The sequence below is a fragment of the Macaca mulatta genome, chromosome X (assembly GCF_049350105.2).
Source record: "Macaca mulatta isolate MMU2019108-1 chromosome X, T2T-MMU8v2.0, whole genome shotgun sequence".
Lineage (NCBI taxonomy): Eukaryota > Metazoa > Chordata > Mammalia > Primates > Cercopithecidae > Macaca > Macaca mulatta.
In genome coordinates, this window is record NC_133426.1 from 150,371,383 (window position 1) to 150,394,862 (window position 23,480).

The window sequence follows — 23,480 nt, forward strand, 5'->3', positions numbered from 1 at the left end:
GAAGATTTGCAAGGATCCTATCATGTGCCTTTTCTGGGTTGATCACATTTGAGAGACGGTAAATACTTAGAGTTTGCTGGGAACGGTGTCTTTTAAAAATATAAGTTTTACTGTGTGTTTCCCTACACTTTTGTATTAGCAGATACAAAACAGCCTCAAGTATTTATCTTGTTCTTTTCAAACAAAGCTGAGTTGCATGCTGCCTCAGTAGTAAACAGATGGATTTTACTTAAGGCAGAATCAGCATAAGCATTAGCCTTCTGTTCCATTATATATCTAGGGTTACATAATCAATTTTGTTCATACCTTAAAACATGCATTACCGTTCATGGAACAAATCTGCCATTGTGGCAAATATAAAGGAGTGGTTTTACAACTTTTCCATTTAGAGTAATGGGAAACTGACAAGGTTTATGCATTTATTTATCCAACGCTGTTTCAAATATCAATAAAAACCAAGGTGTTATTTTCAATAGATTTGTTAAAGTTATCTGAGATGACTTGTTCAGGAGACTAGTGTGTTTTTCATTAATTTCTGAAGCAAGAGAAGTCATAATATGACTGCTACGTTTCACCAACAAAGTCATTTAGTAAGAAAAAAACTAAATTGATTGTTTAATGTTATAGAGTCAAAACAATACATTCTTTGATTAGTTTTTTTCACTGCTCAACTTTTTGAAAGAAGGTACGAGTATACAATGCATTCCATATTCTTGAAAAAAGCTTGCATAATTATTAAAACATTGAAGCAAAGTATATTCTGGTCACTAGAGTCCACACTTAATCTTGTTAATCTCTGTTTCCTCACAGGTTATATCATGATGTTTAGAACACAACAGGTATTTATAAATGAAAGGTAAATGTATACAAAAAATATAACACAGTATCTTCAAGATGCTGCTACCACTTTTCCTTGATTTAAGTTTAGGTACATTTGATGGCATGTAATCTTTAGTTGAATCAACACTATACAAACCCCATCACCATATTTTAGGTGATTAAAAAGGTACTCACCTCAAACACACCTGAGAAATCTATTTTAGTATGTGACCATTAGATGTATCTTGATATTCAAATACAGAATATGTTGACAAGTAAAAACTAAGATATTAAACACAGTATCAAATTTAGATTTAAGCATTTAAGAAATTATAAATCATCTCAGGAAACTGATGATTGATGCCATGTTAGTTTCATATTGTTGCATAATAAACTACCACAAATTTAGCAGCTTAAAAGAACATTTATTTATTATCTCAAATTTCTGTAGGTGAGAAGTCTGAACTGGGGTTGGCTGGAGTTAGCTGAATTCTCTGATTAAGGTCCCATGAAACCGAAATCAATGTTGCCAGAAAGACTGATCTTATCTGAAAGCTCTGAGGGGGAATCTGCTTTCCAGTTTATTGAGGTTGTTGGCAAAAATCATATTTTCATGGTAGTAGATGTAATGTCCCTGTTTGCATATCCTAGAGGCTGCCCACATTCCCATATACCTTAGCATGTGGCCTTCTCCATCTTCAAACCAGCAACACTGACTTGAGGTCTTCCTGTGCTTCATAACTCTCACTTTCTTTTCTATGATCAGCTGGAGAAAAGGCTCTGATTTTAAAGGGCTTTTGTAATTAGGCCTGACATACCCAGATAATCTCCCTATCTTAAGATCAACTGACTTAAACACTTAAATATATCTGTCATATCCTTTCACAGCAGTACCTAGATTCAAATTTGATTGAATAACTGGGACAAGATAAATAACAGGAATAAGGGGTCAGGAATCTTCGAGGCCTTCAAATAATTTTGCCAACCACATATGGGCTTCATAAAATCAGGTAGTAAATTAGGAAAAGAGAAGGGTAAGCAATACAAAGAATAGGTGCTTAATATAGAAAGCCCTTTATGAGCTTTATTAGGCTTATATTAAGCTTACTATAGACTTATAAGGAAAGTCATTGTCAGCTACAATTTCATCTTAGAGAGCTCTAGATCCAGCTGAGATCAAGAAGACCAGAGAATGTCAGAAGAAATCCCTGAGAGAAAAAGAAAGAAAAGAATCAATTAGTTCATTTGTTTGAATGCCTGAAAAAATAATATTAAAAGGTCATTTACAGATCTAACATATTTAATAATGTTTAAATTAAATTGAATTAGGCCAATAAAAAGATGGAAAGTTAACACTGGGATATGGCAAAGAGTTATACAAAAAAGCAAATGTAATTACAGCACCCTAGGTACCCCAGTTGTGGGCAATATTTACATAATCCTGACAAATGAACCACTGAATATTAATTTTTAAAAAATGAAATTTAATTCTATTGATAATGTTGAAAAAGAGATAAAGTAGAGTGAGATAACTAAATTCTCATCTAGCGAAAAAAGGAAGTCAATACATATTATATGGAAACAAAAAATGCAAACATAGCAATCAAAGCTATTATCCAAAAACGTGGAAGCAAACACATGAATCAAGAGATAAAACTTAAAAGTGTTTGCTCTGGAGGGGTGGCACATGGGACTGCTATTCTCCAGAAGCACTTTAGTGCTCTTTGACTTTTTATAGTATAGTCAAAAGTTACATTAATAAATATTAAACTAATTAAAACACATATTTTAGACACACACATGTTAATAAGGATTTATGAAAACATTTCAAACTTCAGGAAATCAAATAGTCTCAAATTCTACTTTCAAATATTAATAAATACATCAACAGCATGTATTCAGTTGAAAACTCTGTAATGTCACTTGTACTAGTTAAAATGATACATTCATAACTGGCTAATATCTAACTTTACTCATTTTCCTGAAAGCAATGCTAACTAATATATGCATATATAACTTCACTTCAGGACTTGTTGAAGCTAGCTAATTCTCAATATTTTGCTAGTCTTAGCATCATGATAATCTTTTGTCAGTATCAAAAACACCATTTTGCTAATACGTCCTAATGATGATACCTCTGAAAGTCAAATAACAGGTCTTTACATTAGGAGAACAGGACTCAACACAAGCAGGGTCCATTCATATGCTAATGTTAGCAGACAATTGCCAGGCCACTACCAGTTCAGCATGTATTTTCTTACACTTCACTTTCATACTTCAATTGCCTCCCTTCCAAGCCAATTGTAAACATTCAGGCATAATCTCAAGAAATGCCTTAAAACAGACCAATAAGTTCAGGTAATGTGAACGGTGCAGCATCAATACTTTTCCGTGTTTTAACAGTGTTACCAGAAAGGGGTCCTGATCCAGACCCAAGAGAGGGTACTTGAATGTTGCACAAAAAAGAATTCAGGGCAAGTCCACAGTGCAAAGCAAAAACAAGTTTATTAAGAAAGTAAAGTGGTGAAAGAACAGCTACCCTATAGACAGAGTAGGGTGTTCCTGAAAGTAAGAGGAGGAAACTGCTTATATACGGGATAAAAAAAGATCATGGGGAGATGTGCTCTGCTACAACGGTTTGTGATGAAGGATTAAATGTCTTAATTACTGTATTTTGCAAGAATTTATATTATTATTATCTTTAAAGCAAAATTAGGAATGCTTCTGTTCTCAAGATATCAGGATATCAAGACCCTAAGTCCGGATCTGTTTAGTAAAGATTATCAATCTGTTCCCTTAACCTTAAATATCTAGAGGCTAGGAATACCTAACTTCCTGGGAATGCAGTCCAGTAAGTCCCAGCCTTATTTTTCCTAGCCCTCACTCAAGATGGAGTCACTCTGGTTTGAACACCTCTGACAATAGTAACATGGGTTAGGTGATCTGCAGGTGAGGAAGAGCTTTGTGAAATTGCTAGCGTGGAGACTGTTACTTCTGCAGGATATTGGCACACCATTTACTAAAATAGTCTAATAATATACCCATTGAAAATTAAACCAATACCAATTTCTTATTTATTAAAGATTACACAAGCAAAGATCATTCTGTTTTGGGCTGGGTTTAGTTTTGGAATCCCTATGCCAAACTTCAAAACTTTGCAGTATTTGGCAGAGATAAGTATGAAATTGCTTGATTAATAAATGCAAACAGATATATATGCTGGCAAATTCTCGAGGCATTTCTAATATTACTATGCCAATAATTTTAAAGTCAGCTTATTTACTTAAGTCATGTGAACTTGAAAAAGCATTTGACTATTCTTTTTTTTTTAGTATCTGATTTAAGTGCTTTTTAAAAGCCAATTAATGAGAGTTCTTTTATATATTTTTAGTAGTGAAACTCTGTGTACACACACATAAATATATAAATGCATTAGGCATGTCAAGAGAAGTACATCTTATAGACTTATAAAGACCTCCTTTTTTTCCTTTTTTTCTATCTTACCCTAAGCAGTTGTCAGCTAAATAGTCTAAAATTTGCATATTAAAGGAAACAGCTCAAGTGAAAATCAGATAGCAAAATGTACATCATAAGGTACAAAGAGAAAGTCTGGTGAACTAGATGGAAATTAAAATGATTTAATTCCCAATTAAAATTATAGAAATCTATTATAAAAGCCTTCAAATCTATACACACACACCCATACATACACACGTATACACAGACACACAAAGATCCTAGAACTTTTACTTCAGTATTTTAGCCATGAGATAAATACAAATTTGCTGGCTTGCAATAAAAAAAAAACCTGTTACGTCTAAACAGTGGTTTTTATCTCAGTATAGAAAAGTAACAGTAGACTTAAAGCAGGCAGAAAACAAAATAGAGAAAAAGGGGACCAAAAAACTCTATAGTTGGCAGGTCGACCTTAGGACTCTTTTTCCTTAATGTAAATGTGAACAATGACCATATTCCAATTCACTCGGGCAAGTAGAGGTGACATAAAACATGCAGAGTGCTTAAAAGGGGGTCTGTCATGCGCGTCCATGTGAAGAGACCACCAAACAGGCTTTCTGTGAGCAATAAAGCTTTTTAATCACCTGGATGCAGGTGGGCTGAGTCGGAAAAGAGAGTCAGCGAAGGGAGATAAAGGGGGGCCGTTTTATAGGATTTGGGTAGGTAAAGGAAAAATTACAGTCAAAGGGGGTTGTTCTCTGGCGGGCAGGGGTGGGGGTCACAAGGTGCTCAGTGGGGGAGTTTTTGAGCCAGGATGAGCCAGGAAAAGGAATTTCACAAGGTAATGTCATCGCTTAAGACAAGGACCGGCCATTTTCACTTCTTTTGTGGTGGAATGTCATCAGTTAAGGCAAGGACTGGTCATTTTCACTTCTTTTGTGATTCTTCAGTTACTTCAGGCCATGTGGGCACACGTGCAAGTCACAGGGGATGCCATGGCTTGGCTTGGGCTCAGAGGCCTGACAGGGTCATTCTCCTGGTTTTCTCCCCATTCTTAGATGATTTGTTTCCTGCTTATTATTATTATTATTATTTTTTCATAAAAGGAAAAAGTGAGCTTTGTCCTACGGTTTTTGTGTAGTGGATCAATGTGTGCTGCTTGTGGACAGGAGTCTACAGTGTGTCACCACTGAGTAATTTCCGCCCTCTTACAGGTCTCACTTTCTCCAGAGGTCTACAACCTCTGAGAGGCCACAAAATGCTGGGTGATCAGCCCTTACATGGGTTTCCTGGATGAGCCATTTTTTAAATTAATATTTGTTGGTGATTTTTCTTCAGGGCCACCCCACATCCTGTGGGGGTCACCCCCACCCCCCAACATTCACACAAGCCTCCCAGTCACCCAGGGGTGGCTTTTGGGGGAAAGAGCAAATGCCCTTCTCTCTTTGAGGCTGAGAAAACTCAGTCTCTCATTTATCTATAAAAACAACAGTTCAGTTTCTCATTCAAATACACATAGACAAACCAAATTGAGATTAAATTCCTAGGAGAGAAAAGGAAAAGAAACCAAAATGGCCTAAACAACTTCTTGTAAACTGTACTCAGTCACCTGTAACTTTGTAGCTCTCATCTGCCATTATTCATGCCGAGGTTGAATCCTCTCACAATGCAAGTTTATCTCTGGCACCCCCCAAGCCAAAGAGGTCAGGTCATGCAATACAGAAGAACAGAGATTTAGACCTAAGAAGAATCATCTGTCCATGAGTCATGAAACTCCACAAAGAAAACAAAACACCCCAAAAGGGGTAAGTGGAGCCTTTATTCTGCATTCTTTAAAGGGGTTCAGGTCATTAGAAGCCTTCTCTAGATTTTTTTGGTTCTGCAGATGGCAAGGGGGGAAGGAAGTATAGGGTAAAGAAAAGTAAACTATATATATATATATATATATATATATATATATATATATTTTTTTTTTTTTTTTTAGAAGACAGGAAGCAAAAACAGAAACCAAGCACACGTTTTTGTTTGTTTGTTTGCTTTGTTTGCTTGTTTTACTTTTGCAGCTGTGAGGAATTTTTGTCAGATTTGAGAGGCTTTGTTACCCACTCAGGGGGCTTTGTTCTCACTCGGATTTGACCATGTCAGGTAGAGTTGGTCAAATCTCATGGGAGAAAGACTGAAACAACAGCAAAAACCCCGACAATATGATCACCGAGTGCTCTAATGGTAAGGAGAAATTAAGTCCAGCTGGTGATTAAACTTTAGCCAAGACAAAACCCCAATTCAGCTATGTACCTAGGGATGGGTCTTGGGCTGAAGACTGCTCTCTACAATCCTAGAAGCAGGAAAGAACTCAAACTCATCTTCCCTGCTGGGAGCAAGCTCAAAATCCATAAGGAGTTACATGCCTTCCACTGTCATGGAAATAGGAAATCTTGCCTTTTTGTTGTTGTTGTTGAAAGCAAATAAAACTCCCCCCCAAAAGGGAGTTGTACAGCAAAATAAACTTCAGATTTTGACCAAATTTGGGGAAATCCAGAATTCTCTGGAGAGGGTGCTCCCAGACCTCAGCAAATTGTCCTACTGGTTTGAGCCATAAAGTTAGTTCATGCTGGTACCAAGCACCGATAGATTTGTGAAAGGTCAGGGGTAACTCTACTCAGAATCCCTCTGTGATTGACAAAATATAAACCCTGAAAATCTGAGACAGGTCTCGGTTAATTTAGGAAGTTCATTTTACCAAGGTTGAGAAGGTCCACCTGTGACATTGCCTCAGGGGGTCCTGACCACCTGTGCCCAAGGTGGTCAGAGCATACCTTGCTTTTATATATTTTAGGGAGACATGAGATATCAGTCAACCTACGTAAAATAAACATTTGTTTGGTTCAGAAAGGCAGGACAACTGGAAGCAAAAGCGGGACAACTCAAAGCGGGGAGGGGGCTTCCAGGTCACAGGTATGTGGGAGACAAACAGTGGCAATCTTTTGAGTTTCTGATTAACTTTTTTAAAGGAGGTTATCAGATATGCATTTATCTCAGTGAACAGAGAAATGGCTTTGAATAGAATGTAAGGCAGGTTTGCCCTAAGAAATTCCAAGCTTGAATTTTACTTTTTCTTTAGCTTAGTAACATTGGGGGCCCAAGATATGTTCCTTTCACATAAGAAAACAGAGCCATAGATCTAAGAAGAATCTGCCTGTGACTCTTGAAACTCCACAAAGAAAACAGAACACCCCAAAAGGAGTGAGTGGTGCCTTTGTTTTGAATTCTTTAAAGGGATTCAAGTCACTAGAAGCCTTCTTTAGATTTTTTTGGTACTGCAGATGGCAAAGGGAGAAGGAGATACAGTGTGGAAGAAAATTACATAAAATATATTTCATTTTAAAGACAGGAAGCAAACACAGAAACCAAGCACTTTTTTTTGTTAGTTTTTTTGTTTGTGGGTTGTTTGTGTTTCCTCTTTTCAAGCTGCGAAGAAGTTTGGCCAGATTAGAGAAGCTTTATTACCTGTAATTTGGAATTCTCACTCGAATTTGACCATGTCAGGTAGAGTTGGTCAAATCTGGTAGAAGAAAGACCGAAACCACCACCACTAACAACAAGACACCCCAACAATATGATCGCAGAATGTTCTAATGGTAGAGAGAAATTAAGACCAGCTTGTTGTTAAACTTTAGCCAAGACAAAACCCTAACTCAGCTATTTACCTAGGGATGGGTCTCAGGCTGAAGACTTCTCTGTATCATCCTAGAAACAGGAAAAAACTCAAACTCACCTTCACTGCGGGGAGCAAAATCAAACTTCATAAAGGAGTTACCTGCCTGTCGTCATCACAGAAGCAGGAAATCTTGCCTTACTTGTTGAAGGCAAATAAAACTCCAGAAAAAAACAGTGCATTGTACAGCAAAATACACTTTAGATTTTGACCAAATTTTCGGACATTAGGGATTCTCTGGAGATGCTGCTCCCAGACCTCAGCAAACTGTCCTATTGGTTTGGGCCATAAAGTTAGCTCATGCTGGTACCAAGCACCAATAGGAGATTTGTCAAAGGTCAAGTCCATAAGAACTTGTTTTATAATCAACAGAATAAATTTTTAATTTTCTATCAGAAAGGAAGATTCACTTAACATAAATTCATTTCACACAAAAAATGGCTAGAACGCATCTCTTCTATTGAGGAAAGAATATCTAACACCAAAAAAGAAATTACCATATTGTGTTCATTTTAATTTCTAACTTTCATCTCTAATATGTGGCTTAGCCAGTATGTCAGATAAAAATGCACCAGTTATTGATTTTACATTTCATTTGAGATTGTCTTATCTCCTTAAAATTTAAGTGGACCAATTTTTATTGTCAGTAAATATAGATATCCAGCAGGTAGGTCTACCATCTTTCATAATTCTTTTTGAAATATCCTGAAGAATCACATTAAAAAGGTGCTGAAATATATTGTGTTAAAAGTATAGGCAAAACAAAGTAATATCATGTGCAGTCTTTGAATGCCAAGAATACATACATAATTTAATGGGTGTAAGGATAAAGGGCAATAGATTAATTGTGGAATTGTATCCAATGTTAGAATGTATTTTTCACACAGTCACAAAAATGATTTCCCTTCTGACCTAAGAAAATTTTTTATTTAAAACAATTCAATGCATCCCTATTCTAAGTAAGTTTATACACAGTTATAAAGTCATTTAAATAGTTCTTAACATCTTCCATCTTAACATCTTCCAAAAAAAAAATGTTGTTTTTTTTTCTCTGACACTTTTAAAGTTATGCATATTGTGCCAGAAAGACAAAGGATTTATTCTGTCCATTAGTCATAAAATATTGTTTTTATGTTACGAAGTATCACTATCACGTCTATATTTGAAGTGCATATCAATCTCTTCTTGTCATCACCTCTAGCCCCTGAGTAAGGAAGATGAATAATATAACATTTTATATTTTCGTTGTAGCTAGAGAAACTGAGGCACAGAACATAAAACACTTTGTTTTAGTCTTATAAAATATTCCCAAAATAGACTTGGGATTCAAATTCAAATCCTCCTGACTCTTGTTTATTTTGAAGGATTAAGATCAGTTCACTCTTTGATGTTTGCAACGTTGTGAAAGAGTCATTAAAGGACAGTGATGCTCCCTTTTTCATCCTTTCTTCTTTCCTGTTCATCATACTGCAGCTCTGATGACTAGCCCTCAGGCAGCCATCTTGGTCCAGAAATTGGAAGTGACATTGTGAAAGAAGAAGGATAATCAGATAATCACAGAGTTGCCAAGGAAATCTTGAACTGTTTCCTTTTAGTCTTTGTTAATATGTGAGAGAAATAAACTTAAAAACAAACAAACAAACAAAAAACAGTAGTTTATTCATTGAAGGGGGTAGAAGGACATAGTTTTTGGTAGATAGGTTCTCTGTGTTCTAGCCTGGGAAATGTGCCAACTTGTGGCAAAAGTCATTATTCTTATTCGTCAGGTTTTTTCACATAATGAAAATTTTACAGTGAATTCTGGCTGGCAAATGCATGAGTGAAGTTTGTTTTAATGACTTCTATGAATGATAATTTATTTAACTTTCTTATCTAAACTGAAAATTAAGTAAGGGCCTCATAACACATTGCAGGTTGCCTGAGCATGTCAAGTAACACTAATGCTCAGCTTTATGTTTAGTCTATCATTTGGGTTTTTATCTGAAACTTTTCATAGACTGTTTCTTTATTCCTTGACGTTAACAATGAACAATAGGTGACCAAATTCTATCAGAATTATACATACTATCTCACAAACGAACATTTATTGCTTTTGTATTATTAGTTTCTTAGAGTGGTGTGCACCCAAAATGCCATCATCTGAGAAAGCAGATCAATATTTTGTTGTGATTATAGGCCCAACCAAACTTAGAATATCCTCCAGGCTGTCCCTCTTAATTTCAACTACGTAAAGAAAAACTGCGAGGAGACATGACCTAGTATTGTGATTAAACTATTCTTTTCACAAATGTTGATCTATCATATGTCAAATTTCACTAGACTTACTATTTGGATTGTAGTTCAGTCTTCTCCATTTATACACATTTAATTTATTTGTAAAGATAGCTGTATCTCATGCTTTTACAAATACTTTTTAAGAAGAAATACATTTTCCACACCCCGATTTATTCTTTATTTCTTTTAACACTTCTGTTTCTATCGCGTCCAATGTTTTTACTAACATTTTTGTGTCCAATGTTTTTATCAATATTTTTCTGCAATTTTTTTTCTACAAAGAAACCTCTTTTCTACTGAAATCTTGGCCCTAAATCCATTTTTAATTCCAAAAAGAAATAAAATGTGAGTGTATAATCCATTAGAAAATTAATAAATAATGATTTATGTGAAAGAAATTAGTTACTCTATTATTTTTAATAGCAGCGTAATTAATTCCTTGCATTCTAGGTTTGAAGAGTCTTACCTATGTATATTGATCCAGTAAGTTGAAGTGGAGATTGAAATGTATTTTTTAGAAGAACATTCATGTGTTTCTGTTGCAGTTGTTTCACAAGATCAAAACTCTGCCAGAAAGATACACCCCGTGTCATTTTATACCAGGAATAGTCAAAATTATCCCAAGTCTGCAAGTTAAAATTTAAAATTCTCCTTGTCATTTTAATAATTAATTTCAATATTCCAAACACTGTTTTATTTTGAATGCCATGGGCTGACCAGATGGTGTCCAGAAGTACCTACTCCTCTAAAAATAAAATCTGGAGACTCAGATTCTTCTTCAAAATGTTTTCTTTCTGTATCCAAAGGTCAATATCCAAAATAATGTAATAAACATTTGCTTAATTTTTTAGTGCTGAGGTTCATTTGTTTAGATTTAAACCTGTTTTCCATACAGCATTATAAATTCATTGATTTTATACATAATCTGCATAGTATATAGATGTTGTTACTCAATGCTTCATGATGTAAAAAATAAAGGTCATACTGAATTAAATTTTTCTTTTAATTAATCTTATATGATAATTAAAATCTATTTTCAGAACTAGAGGCAATAGAGCAAGTTTGTCTAATCCGTATAACTGTCACCGTTTAGCTAGGTGAATTCTTAATAAGGACTTCAAAACAGGCTAAATTAATGGTATTAAAAGAAACACTGCTTTCTAATGAGAGTTATTGATTTGGTGGCTGAATGCAATGACTATACAATGTGAAATCTATGTAGTACCTAAGAGAATCACTGCATTTTAACTGGATTATTATGCCTTTGAAAAATAGAAATCCACTCAACTGGGTACATTATATTCCTAAAAACAAGGAGGGAGTCTAAACTTTCTTATTTCTAGTTCAGTAAGATTCTGATTTAAACAAGGAATCCAAAACAAGAAAGAACACTTAGAAAACCCACGAATGTTTTTTACTACCTGCAGTTTTGATCAATAAGATATAGACTGACACTGACAAATCTAATTGGCTCTGGCTAACCAGAGTGAGGTATTATCATTTTTACAGATATTTTCAGTGTTCTGCAAATGAAATGGACTAAGCAAAGCACACAGTTTTTGCCCTTTGCTTGGAAAACTAACATATTTTTTAAATAGTCAAAAAAATTAAAAAATATTTACAGGTCCTTGACTGACACTCAAAGAATAAGCATGGCTATGATTTTTTTTTTTTTTTCATTTTAAAACCTGAATTTTATTTCAAGTAATTTATCAAAGGCCTGAAGTATAGCTGAATTTTTCTAAGCACAAGCTCTCGGGTCAGTCACCAGGCATATCCCAGGTAGATTCCTTTCTGACTATGTGACCTTGGGTACATGCTTAACCTCTCTGTGTTGTAGTTTCTCATTTGAAAAATAGCCAAAGTAATAACACCTGTCTCCCATGGTGGTTAAGCACAAGAAATAAGTTAATGCCATTTGTGCTATAATGTGTGCTAACATCAGCTCATAAAAAGCAGTTTTGTGCATTTTATCTCAATCCCATGTTCATGGTGAGAGAATGTTCACTATGGAATTCATCAAATTCTACAAATAAGGGCATTTTTCATCAGAAACATTGGTGTTAAACACTTACCAGGACTGAACACGTGAATAAATTTAAAATCATGTGTAACAGGGTAGTTCCATCAACAAAACAATCATGTATAATATTATTAGCTGTCAGAATATTAACACTCGAGAGGACCAAAGAAATTTATTAATTCAATTGAAATTTAAGTGTCTACTAAATTTAAGCCATTTGGTCACTTATGTAAGTGCATAGAACATACTCGTGCAGATTATATTGTAGTATTAGAGTAGACAGAAAATAAATAAATGCAATAGATAGTGTAGTTGATGGAATAAAGGCTATCAAACAGTAAAGTAGAAAAGGAAGATAAAAGGGCAGGATTATTTAGTAGCATGGACAGGGGAGACTGCAACGAAAAGGTGGCATTTGAGTAAAGATGAGAATCTAATAAGGAGGAAAGTCATGAGGATATCTGGGAGAAGACTGTTCCAGGCAGCAGGAAGAGCAAGTGAGAGGGCTATGAGGTAGAAACGTGCCTAGAACATTATTTCGTTTTAGTTTTTCAAGAGAGGCCAGTATGGTCAAATAAGTAATTAATGAATTCAGAGATGTTAAAAACTGTGAGATTTTTGATGTGGTGGTTCTTTAAATATTAGTTTGAATTTATCTATAATGTATTTGTTTCTTTAAAACTGAAATAGAAAAACACTGAACATTTTTAACAAAGAACCATTCTCTGACCTACGTTTCAGCAAGACTGTTTGGCCTGTGGTGTAAAAAATCATTTGTGATGAGTAGCAAGGGAAGAAGCACGGGTAGCATTTAGAAGTTTTTTAAAAATAATTTAGGTCTGAGACAATGGTTCTTTGGACAATGGGGAGATAAGTAGAGGTAAATAAATCAGATTGGATGTAGATAATTCTATTGCTTAATCATTATAAATTTTTGAGGCCTTGAGTTATATTTTTATTTTATTAATTTTGTCTCATGAATTTCTACTAAACCTTTGAAAAACACGATGAGTAACTACATAATTTCCTTGATTTTGTTGTACTTGAAGAAAAATTCACATTTGCCTTTTACTGACATTTAAAATCATGTCATTGCTGGCAATTAAAACAGTGTGGTTGCAAAGAAACAGAGATAATTTTACTTCATCCTCTTTTATTTGGATGTCCTTTATTTCTATCTCTTGCCTAATTGCTCTGACTAGGACTTCCAGTACTATATTTAACAGAAGTAGTGACAGTGGGCATACTTATTTTTTCCTGATTTTAAAGTAAAAGCCTTCAATTTTAATTCCTGAGTACGATGTTAGCTGTGGGCTTGTCATATACAGTCTTTATTATGTTGAGGAATATTTCTTCTTTACCTAATTTGTTAATAGACTTTATCATAAAATGATGTTAAATTTTGTCAAATGCTTTATTTGTATCTATTGAGATGATTGTGTTGATTTTGTTCATCATTCTATTGATGTGACATATCACATTTATTGATTTGTGTATGTTCAATCAATCTTGCATCCCAGGGATAAATCCCACTTGATCATGGTAAATGATGATACTGTTAATGTATTGTTGAAGATAATATCCTCATAACCCTATGATAAAGTTAAAAAATCTTAAATTGAACCACCCTAAGTTGGAGACCATATGCATATTGTTGAAGATTTTTGCATCTATGTTTATCAGAAATATTAGCCTGCAGTTTTTCTTTTCTTGTAGTGTATTGTATTAGCTTTGGTGTCATGGTGAGGCTGGCCTTGTAAAATTAGTTTGGAAGTACTTTTTTTCCCTTCAGTTTTTTGGAAGAGTTTCAGAATGATTGGCATTAGTTCTTTAAACGTTAGTTAGAATTCATCCATGAAGCTATTTGGATGTGGGCTTTTCCTTGATCAGACTTTTCATTTTTTATTTAATCTCTTTACTTGTTATTGGTCTATTAAGATTTACCATCTTATCGTGATTAAGTCTTAGTAAGTTATATGTCTCTAGGAATTGATTCATTTCTTCCAGGTTTTTCAACTTGTTAGCATATAATTTTTCACAGTAGTCTCTTACGATCCTTTGTATTTCTGTATTATCAGTTGTAATGTCTCATTCTTCATTTATGATGTTATGTATTTTTCTTCTCTCTTTTATTCTTAGTTAGTTTAGCTAAGGTTTTGTCAATTTTACTCACCTTTTCAAAAAGCCTACTCTTATTCTCCTTATTTCTATTTTTTTCAAGTATTTATTGCACTTATTTTTGCTCTGACCTTTGTTATTTTCTTTCTTCTGCTATCCTTCGGGCCAGTCTGTTCTTCTTTTACTAATTGCTTAAGATGTAATGTTAAGCTGTTTATCTGAGAGCTGCCTTCTTTTTTGATGTAGATTTTAATTGTTGTAAACTCCCTTCTTAGAACTACTTTTGCTGCATCACATAAGCCTTGGTATGTTCTGTTTTCATTTTTGTTTTCTCAGGGTATTATTTAAATTTCCTGTTTAGTTTATTCTTTGACTAAACAGTTGTTGAGGAGCATATTATTTATGTTTCACGTATTTGTGAATTTTCCATGACTCTTCCTGTTATTGATTTTCAGTTTCATACCATTGTGATGGAAAATGATACCTGATATGATTTCTTTTTATTTCAATTTGTTAAGAATTGTGTTGTTGCTTAAAATATAATCCATCCTGGAGAATGTTCCTTGTGCACTTGAGAAAAATGTATATCGTGTTGCTATTGGGTGGAATGTCCTGTATATATCCGTTAGGTCCATTTGGTCTTACATGTAGTTTAAGTCTGATGTCTTCTTATTAATTTTCTGCCTGAATGATCTGTCTATTGCTGAAAGTGGAGTGTTGAAATACCCTATTACTATTGTGTCACATTCTGTGTCTCCTTTCAGATTTATTAATTTTTTTGTGTTTAAGCACTCCAATTTGGGAGCAAATATAATTGTTAGTTCCTCTTTATGAACTTACCACTTTGTCATTAACTTTTTTGTACCTTTTTAAAGTTTTTGACCTAAAGTCTCTTTTTTTATAAATTGAATATAGCTACCCTGATCTCTTTTAGTTTCTGTCTTCCTTTAATGTGTTTTTCCATCAGTTCACTTTTAATATGAGTGGCCTTTAGGTTGAGATGAGTCTATTGTAGGCAGCATGTAACTGGGCTTTGTTTTTTTATTCCTTCAGCTACACTATGCCCTTTGACTGAAAAACTTAATTTATATACTTTTTTTTTTTTTTTGTAATTATTGACAGGTAGGGATTTACTACTGCCACTTTATTAACTGTTTTCTGTTGTTTTATTAAGGTCTTTTAAAATTTCTGTCTAACTTTTTTGGTTTGATGTTTAATAGCCTTCTGTATTGTGTTGTTTGGGTATCTTTTTTGTTCTTTTGTGTTTTGTTATAAAATATTGCTTTGTGGTTACCCTGAGGTTTACAAGAAACATTTTATACTTGTAATAAGCTATTTCAAGTTTAGAATAATTGAATTTTGATTGCAGAGAAAAATTCTGTAATTTTACTCTCCTTCCATTTTTTATTTTTTTGATGTTATACTTTACATCTTTTTATAATATGTGCCTCTTAGCAAATTATTGTTGCTTTAGTTGTTTTTAATAGTTTTGCTTTTACACTGTATAATAGAGATATAATTAATTTATCCACCACCATTAGAGAATTAGAGTCTTTTGGATTTGTCAGTGTATGTACATATAGAAAATCTTAAGACTCCACCAAGAACCTGTTACAACATATTTAAAAGTTCAGTTAAGCTGCAAAATAAAACACCAACTTACAAAAATCAGTAGTGTTGCTGCACCCTAACAATGAACTCACCAGAAAAAAAATTTTTAAAAAGTGTTATTTATAATACAATAAAAATATTTATAAGTAAATTTTACCAAGAAAATGAAAAATTGTAAGCTGAAAATGATAAAACATTGATGAAAGAAATTGAAGAAGGTGCAAGTAAATGAAAAGATATCCCATGTTCATGAATTAGTAGAATTAATATTGTTAAAATGTTTATATTACCCAAATTGATCTGTAAATTCAATGGAATCTATGTCAAAATTCCAATGTGAATTTTCACAGAACTAGAAAAAATCCTAAAATTCATATGAAACTACAGAACACCTATTACTTAAAGCAAACTTGACCAAAAAGCACAAAGCTAATGAAATCATACAATGGGTTTTCAAAATATATTACAAAGCTATAGTAAAACAGAATGGTACTAGCATAAAAATAGACATATTGATTAGATTAGAAGAGAGTCCAAAAATAACCCTGCATAACTAGTGTGAGTTGATTTTCAACAAAAGTGCTAAGAATACACATTGGAGAAAGGATAATCTCTACAATAAATGCTGTTGGGAAAACTGGATATTCATATACAGAAGAACAAAAATGAACCCTGATTTCACCCTTATATAAGAATCAACTAAAAATAGAACAACAACTTAAAGATAAGATCTAAAATAATAACATTACTAGAGTAAAACAGAAAAAAAAGAAAAAACTGTGTGACATTTAATATAGCTTCGATGTCCTCTCCAAATCTCATGTTTGATGTAATCCTCAGTGTTGAAGGTAGAGCCTGGTGGGAGTGGTTTATGTCATGGAGACAGCTCCCTCATGGCTTGGTGCTGTCTTTGTAATGGTCATCTGGTTGTTTAATTGCATGACATCTCTTCTTTTCCCCCATCTCTCTTTCTTGCCTTTGTTCTTGCCACGTGAAATGCCTGCTTTCCTTTTGCCTTCTGCCATGAATGAAAGCTTCCTGAGGCCTCATGAGAAGTTGAGCATATGCTGGTACCATGCTTCTTGCATAGCATGCAGAAACATGAGGCAATAAAACCTACTTTTGTATAAACTCCCCAGTGTCAGACATTTCCTTATAGCAATACAAGAACAGCTTAACACAGAAAGTTGGTACCAGGAATGGGTTATTTTCATAAAGATATCTGAAAAGGTGGAAGCAACCTTGGAAGTGGATAATGGGCAAAGGTTGGAAGACTTTGGAGGACTTAGAAGAAGACAGGAAGTTGAGGGAAAACGTGAAACTTCTTAGAGACTGGTTAAATGATTGTGACCAAAATATTGATAGTAATATGGACAGTAAGGTCCAGGCTGATAAGGTCAAGCCACTGCTTCAGACATTTTAAGCCATAAGCATTGACAGTTTCCATGTGATGTTAATCTTGCAGGTGCACAGAGTGAACAAGCAAAGAAAACTTGGCAGCAACTGCCTAGATTTTAGAGGATGTTTGAGAAAGCATAGGTCCCCAGGAAGAAGTGTGCTGCAGGAGTAGAGCCCTCACAGAGAACATCTGACAGAGCAGTGTGGAGGTAAAATGTGGGATTGGAGGCACCACACAGTGTATCCACTGAGGTACTGCTTAGTAGAGCTGTGAGAAAGGAGCCACCATCCTCCAGGCCCCAGAATGGTAGATCCACCTGCAGCTAACACCTTGTACCTGGAAAAGTTGCCAGTCACTCAACAACCTGTGAGAGCAGACATGGGGAATGAAACCTGGAAAGCCATGTTTAAGTGGAATTGCCTATGGCCTTGTGAGCCCACCCCTTGACTAGTGTGCCCCGGATGCATTACATGTATTCAACGGAGATTATTTTGAAACTTTAAGATTTATTAAGGCCCTGTTTGATTTTGAACTTGCACAGGGCCTTCCCTTTGGCTGACTTCTTCAATTTCCAATGGGAATGTTTATTCAATAGCTATACCCCATTGTATCTTTGAAGTACGTAACTTCTTTTTGATTTCACAGACTCATAAGTGGAAGGAAGCTGCCTTGTCTCAAATGAGACTTTAGACTTTGGACTTTTGAGTTAATTCAAAAATGCATTGACAATTTGTGTACTATTGAAAAGGCATGATTATATTTTGAAATTTAAGAAGGACATAATCCCAGTGTTAGAGGTGGGGCCTGGTGGGAGATGTGTATGTCATGGAAGCAGATCTTGCATGGCTTGGTACTGTCTTTGTGATAGTGAACTGATTGTTTATGTATGGCACCTCCCCCACTCTCTCTTTTGCTCACATTTTTCACCATATGAGATGACTACTCCAGTTTTGCCTTCCACCATGACTAAAGCTTCCTGAGGCATCACCAGGAGCCAAGCAGATGCCAGTACCAGTCTTCCTATAAAAGCTACGGAACTGTCAGTCAATTAAACCTTTTTCTTTATGAATTTCCAAGTCTCAGGTATTTCTTTAGAGCAATGCAATAAAGAAACACAATATTGCTTTGGGCAGAATACTTAGATATGATTATAAAAGTTTGAGCAACAAAAACAAAAATAGACAAAAGACAATGAATCAACCTAAAAATCATTTGCACAGCAAATGAAACAATTTAATAGAGTGAACAGATTACACACAGGATGGGAAAAATATATGCAAAGTGGCTAATATCCAAAATATACAAGTAATTCAAACTACTTAATAATAATAAAACAAATACAACTCTTATAAATTGATAAAGAACTTGAATAGACTTTTCTCAAAAGAAGACATACGAATGGCCGACAGATATATGAAAAAAATGTTCAATGTCTTTAATCATCAGAGAAATGCAAATTATAACCATAATTAGTTTTACCTCCCATCTGTTAGAATGGCTATTTTCAAAAAGTGAAAAATAACAAACATTGACAAAGATATACAGAAGAGAGCCCTTATACACTCTTGGTGGTATTGTACACTAGCATAGCCATTTTGGAAAACAGTATGTAAGTTTCTTAAAAATCTAAAATTAGAGCTATCGTATAATCCAGTAATTCAAATGCTGGGTATAGATGCAAAAGAAAGTAAATCAGTATATCAAAGAGATATCTGCACTCCCATGTTTGTTGCAGCACTGTTCACAATATCCAAGATTGGGAAGCAATCTTAATTTTCATCAACAAATGGATGGATAAAGACAATGTGGTAGGTACATATACACAATGGTGTACTATTCAGCCATAAAAAGAATGAGATCCTGTCATTGGCTACAACATGGATGGGACTGGAGGTTATGATAAGTGAAATAAGCCAGGAATGGAAATAGAAACTTCACATGTTCTCACTTATATGTGGCAGCTAGAAACTAAAACAATCGAATTAATGGAGATAGACAGTAGAAGGACATTTACCAGAGTCTGGGAATGGTATTCAGTGTGTGTCAGGGGTGGGGGGAAGTGAGGATGGTTAATGAGTAAAAGAAAAAAAAAATAGAAAGAATGAGTAAAGACCTAGTATTTGACAGGAAAACAGCATGACTGTGGTTACTAATAGTTTATTTATACATTTTAAAATAAAAACGAGTATAACTGGAGTGTTTGTAACACAAAGGATAAATGCTTGAGGTGATGGATACTCCATTTGCCAGGATGTGATTGTTACACATTGCATGCCTATATCAAAGTATCTCATGTACCTTATAAATATATGCACCTACTATGTACTGACAAAAATTAAATATTAAAAATTTAAAAAGAACTCAAAATAGAATGATGATATAATTATAAAATTCCACTACTCTGTATATGCCCAAAGGAAATAAAATCAATATGACAAAGATATTTCTGCACACCCATGTTTATTGTAGCACTATTCACAATAACCAAGATATGAAAATAACCTAAATGTTCATCCATGGACATTTTAAAAGGTAGTGTACTATATATACAAAATGAATATGATTCAGTCATTAAGATTAAAACAAACAGAAAATTCTCTAATTTGAGACATGAATGAACCTATGTTAAGTAAAATAAGCCTGGCACAGAGACAAATACTGTATAATATCTCTTATATATGAAATCTAAAAACGTCAAATTCATAGAAGTAGAGAGTTGAATGGTGGTTACAAGAGGCTGCGGGGGTAAGGGTTTGGATGGAGAAATTAGAGATGATGGTTGATGGGTATAGTTATATTTAGATAAGAGATAAAAGTTCTGATGTTCAACTGCACAGCAAGGTGACTATGGTTAAGAATAATGTATTGTATATCTCAAAATACCTAAAAGAGATAATTTTAAAGTTCCTGTCACAGATAAGTATCTCAGGTTATGGATATACTAATTACACTTGTTTCATCATTATAATGTGTACATGTATTAAAATATTACTTTGTGTCACATAAAATACACAATTATTTGTAACCAAATGCAAAGAAGCTAAAAATCATAATAAAACAATAGAGGAGCTGATAGCAACAATAGTCTATTTAGAGAGGAACATAACCAAGCTGATGGAGCTGAGAAACATGATACGAGAACCTTCACAGTGCAATCACAAGTATCAGGAGCAGAATAGACCAAGCAAAGGAAAGAATCTCAAAGCTGGAAGATGATCTTGCTGAAATAAGAGACACAGACAAGAATAGAGAGAAAAGGATAAAAAGCAATGAAGAAAGTCCAATGAAATATGGGGTTATGTAAGGAGACCAAATCTGTGACTGACTGAGGTACCTGAAAGAGATAGGGAGAATAGAACCCAGTTGGAAAACACACTTCAGGATATAATCCAGGAGAACTTCTCAACCTAGCAAGATGGGCCAATATTCAAATTCAGGGAATGCAGAGAACCCCAGTAAGATACTGCATGGGAAGATCAACTACAAGACACAATCAACAGATTCTTCAAGGTTGAAATGAACGAAAAAATGCTAAGGGCAGTTGGAGAAAAAGGCCAGGTCACCTACAAAAGGGAAGCCTATCAGACTAACAGTGGACATCTCAGCAGAAACTCTAAAAGCCAAATGAGATTAGGAGCCAATAGTCAATATTCTTTTTTTTTTTTTTTTTTTTTTTTGAGATGGAGTCTCGCTCTGTTGCTCAGGCTGGAGTGCAGTGGCATGATCTCAGCTCACTGCAAGCTCCACCTCCCAGGTTCATGCCATTCTCCTGCCTCAGACTCCCAAGTAGCTGGGACTACAGGCTCCCGCCACCAAGCCGGGATAATTTTTTTGTATTTTTTTAGTAGAGATGGGGTTTCACTGTGTTAGCCAGGATGGTCTCAATCTCCTGAACTTGTGACCTGCCTGCCTTGGCCTCCCAAAGTGCTGGGATTACAGGTGTGAGCTACTGCACCTGGCCATTGATATTCTTAAAGAAAAGAATTTTCAACCCAGAATTTTATACCTGGCAAAACTAAGCTCCATAAGTGAAGGAGAAATAAGATCCTTTACAGAAAAGCAAATGCTGTGGAAATTCGTTACCACAAGGCCTGCCTTGCAAGAGCTTCTAAAGGAAGCACTAAATGTGAAAAAGAAAACCATTACCAAACACTACAAAAACACACGGAAGTACACAGACAATGACACAACAAAGCAACTACATAAACAAGTCTGCAAAATAACCAGCTAGTATCGTGATGACAAAATCAAATTCACACATAACAATACTAACCTTAAAGGTAAATGGGCTAAATGCCCCAATTAAAAGACACAGAATGGCAAGCTGGATAAAGAGTCAAGACCCACTGGTGTGCTGTCCTCATGAGACCCATCTCACATGCAGTGACACAGATAGGATCAAAATAAAGAAATGGAGAAAAATCTACCAAGAAAATGGAAAGCAGAAAAAAGCAGGGATTGCAATTCTAGCTTCTGACAAAACAGATGTTAAATCAAGAAAGGTAAAAAAAGACAACGAAGGGTATTATATAATGGTAAAAGGTTCAATACAAGACAAGGTAACTAACTTAATTATATATGCACCTAATACAGGAGCACCCAGATTTATAAAACAAGTTCTTAGGGACCTACAAAGAGACTTAGACTCCCACAGAAAAATAGTGAGAGATTTAAATACCCCACCAACAATATTAGACAGTTCATTGAGAAAGAGAATTAACAAAGATATTCAGGACTCAACTCTGGATCAAGCAGACCTGGTAGATATCTAAAGAAGTCTCCACCCAAAAACAGCAAAATATAATATACATACTTCTCATTGTCCCACAGCACTTACTCTAAAATTCATTACATAATCAGAAGTAAAACACTCCTCAGTAAATGCAAAAGACTCGGACCACAGTGCAATCAAATTTGAACTTTAAAATAAGAAATGAAATCAAAGCCACACAACTACAAGGAAATTGAGCAACCTGCTCCTTAATGACTCTTGGGTAAATAATAAAATTAAAACAAAAATCAACAGGTTATTTGTAACTAATGAGAATAACAAGACAATGTACTAGAATTTCTGGGATGGAGCTAAAGCAGTATTAAGAGGGAAATGTATAGTACTAAATGCCCACATCAAAAAGCTAAAAAGAACTCAAGTTAACAACCTAACATAACAATAAAAAAAAAAAACAACTAGAAAATCAAGAGCAAACAAACCCCAAAACTAGCAGATGACAACAAATAACCAAGATCAGAGCTGAACTGAAGGAGACAGGGACAGAAAAAATTCTTAAAAACAAACAAACAAACAAAAAAAACCACACATCCAGAAGCTATTTTTTATTTATTTTATTATTATTATTTATTATTATTATACTTTAAGTTCTAGGGTACATGTGCACAACGTGCAGGTTTGTTACATATGTATACTTGTGCCATGTTGGTGTGCTGCACCCATCAACTCGTCAGCACCCATCAACTTGTCATTTATATCAGGCATAACTCCCAGTGCCATCCCTCCCCACTCCTTCCTCCCCATAATGGGCCCGGGTGTGTGATGTTCCCCTTCCCGAGTCCAAGTGATCTCATTGTTCAGTTCCCACCTATGAGTGAGAACATGCGGTATTTGGTTTTCTGTTCTTGCGATAGTTTGCTGAGAATGATGGTCTCCAGCTGTATCCATGTTCCTAGAAAGGACACAAACTCATCCTTTTTAATGGCTGCATAGTTTTCCATGGTGTATATGTGCCACATTTTCTTAATCCAGTTTGTCACTGATGGACATTTGGGTTGATTCCAAGTCTTTGCTATTGTGAATAGTGCCGCAATGAACATACGTGTGCATGTGTCTTTATAGCAGCATGATTTATAATCCTTTGGGTATATACCCAGTAATGGGATGGCTGGGTCACATGGTACTTCTACTTCTAGATCCTTGAGGAATCGCCATATTGTTTTCAATAATGGTTGAACTAGTTTACAATCCCACCAACAGTGTAAAAGTGTTCCTATTTCTCCACATCCTCTCCAGCACCTGTTGTTTCCTGACTTTTTAATGATTGCCATTCTAA

The 23,480-nt window shown here is 34.8% G+C and overlaps 1 long non-coding RNA gene across 2 annotated transcripts in view; it reads right to left on the minus strand.

Moving 5' to 3' along the window:
- Positions 1-1,192: 1,192 nt before the first annotated feature.
- Positions 1,193-23,480, minus strand: part of LOC144338700 (uncharacterized) — a 320,354-nt gene continuing 298,066 nt past the window's right edge. The window contains exons 3-4 of one of the 2 annotated variants that reach the window (XR_013412995.1): positions 10,731-10,830; positions 1,193-2,027 (exon numbers count right to left, since the gene is read on the minus strand). This is a non-coding gene — a long non-coding RNA (uncharacterized LOC144338700). The remainder of the gene's footprint in view (positions 2,028-10,730; positions 10,831-23,480) is intronic. The other variant, XR_013412996.1, reaches the window with a different exon arrangement.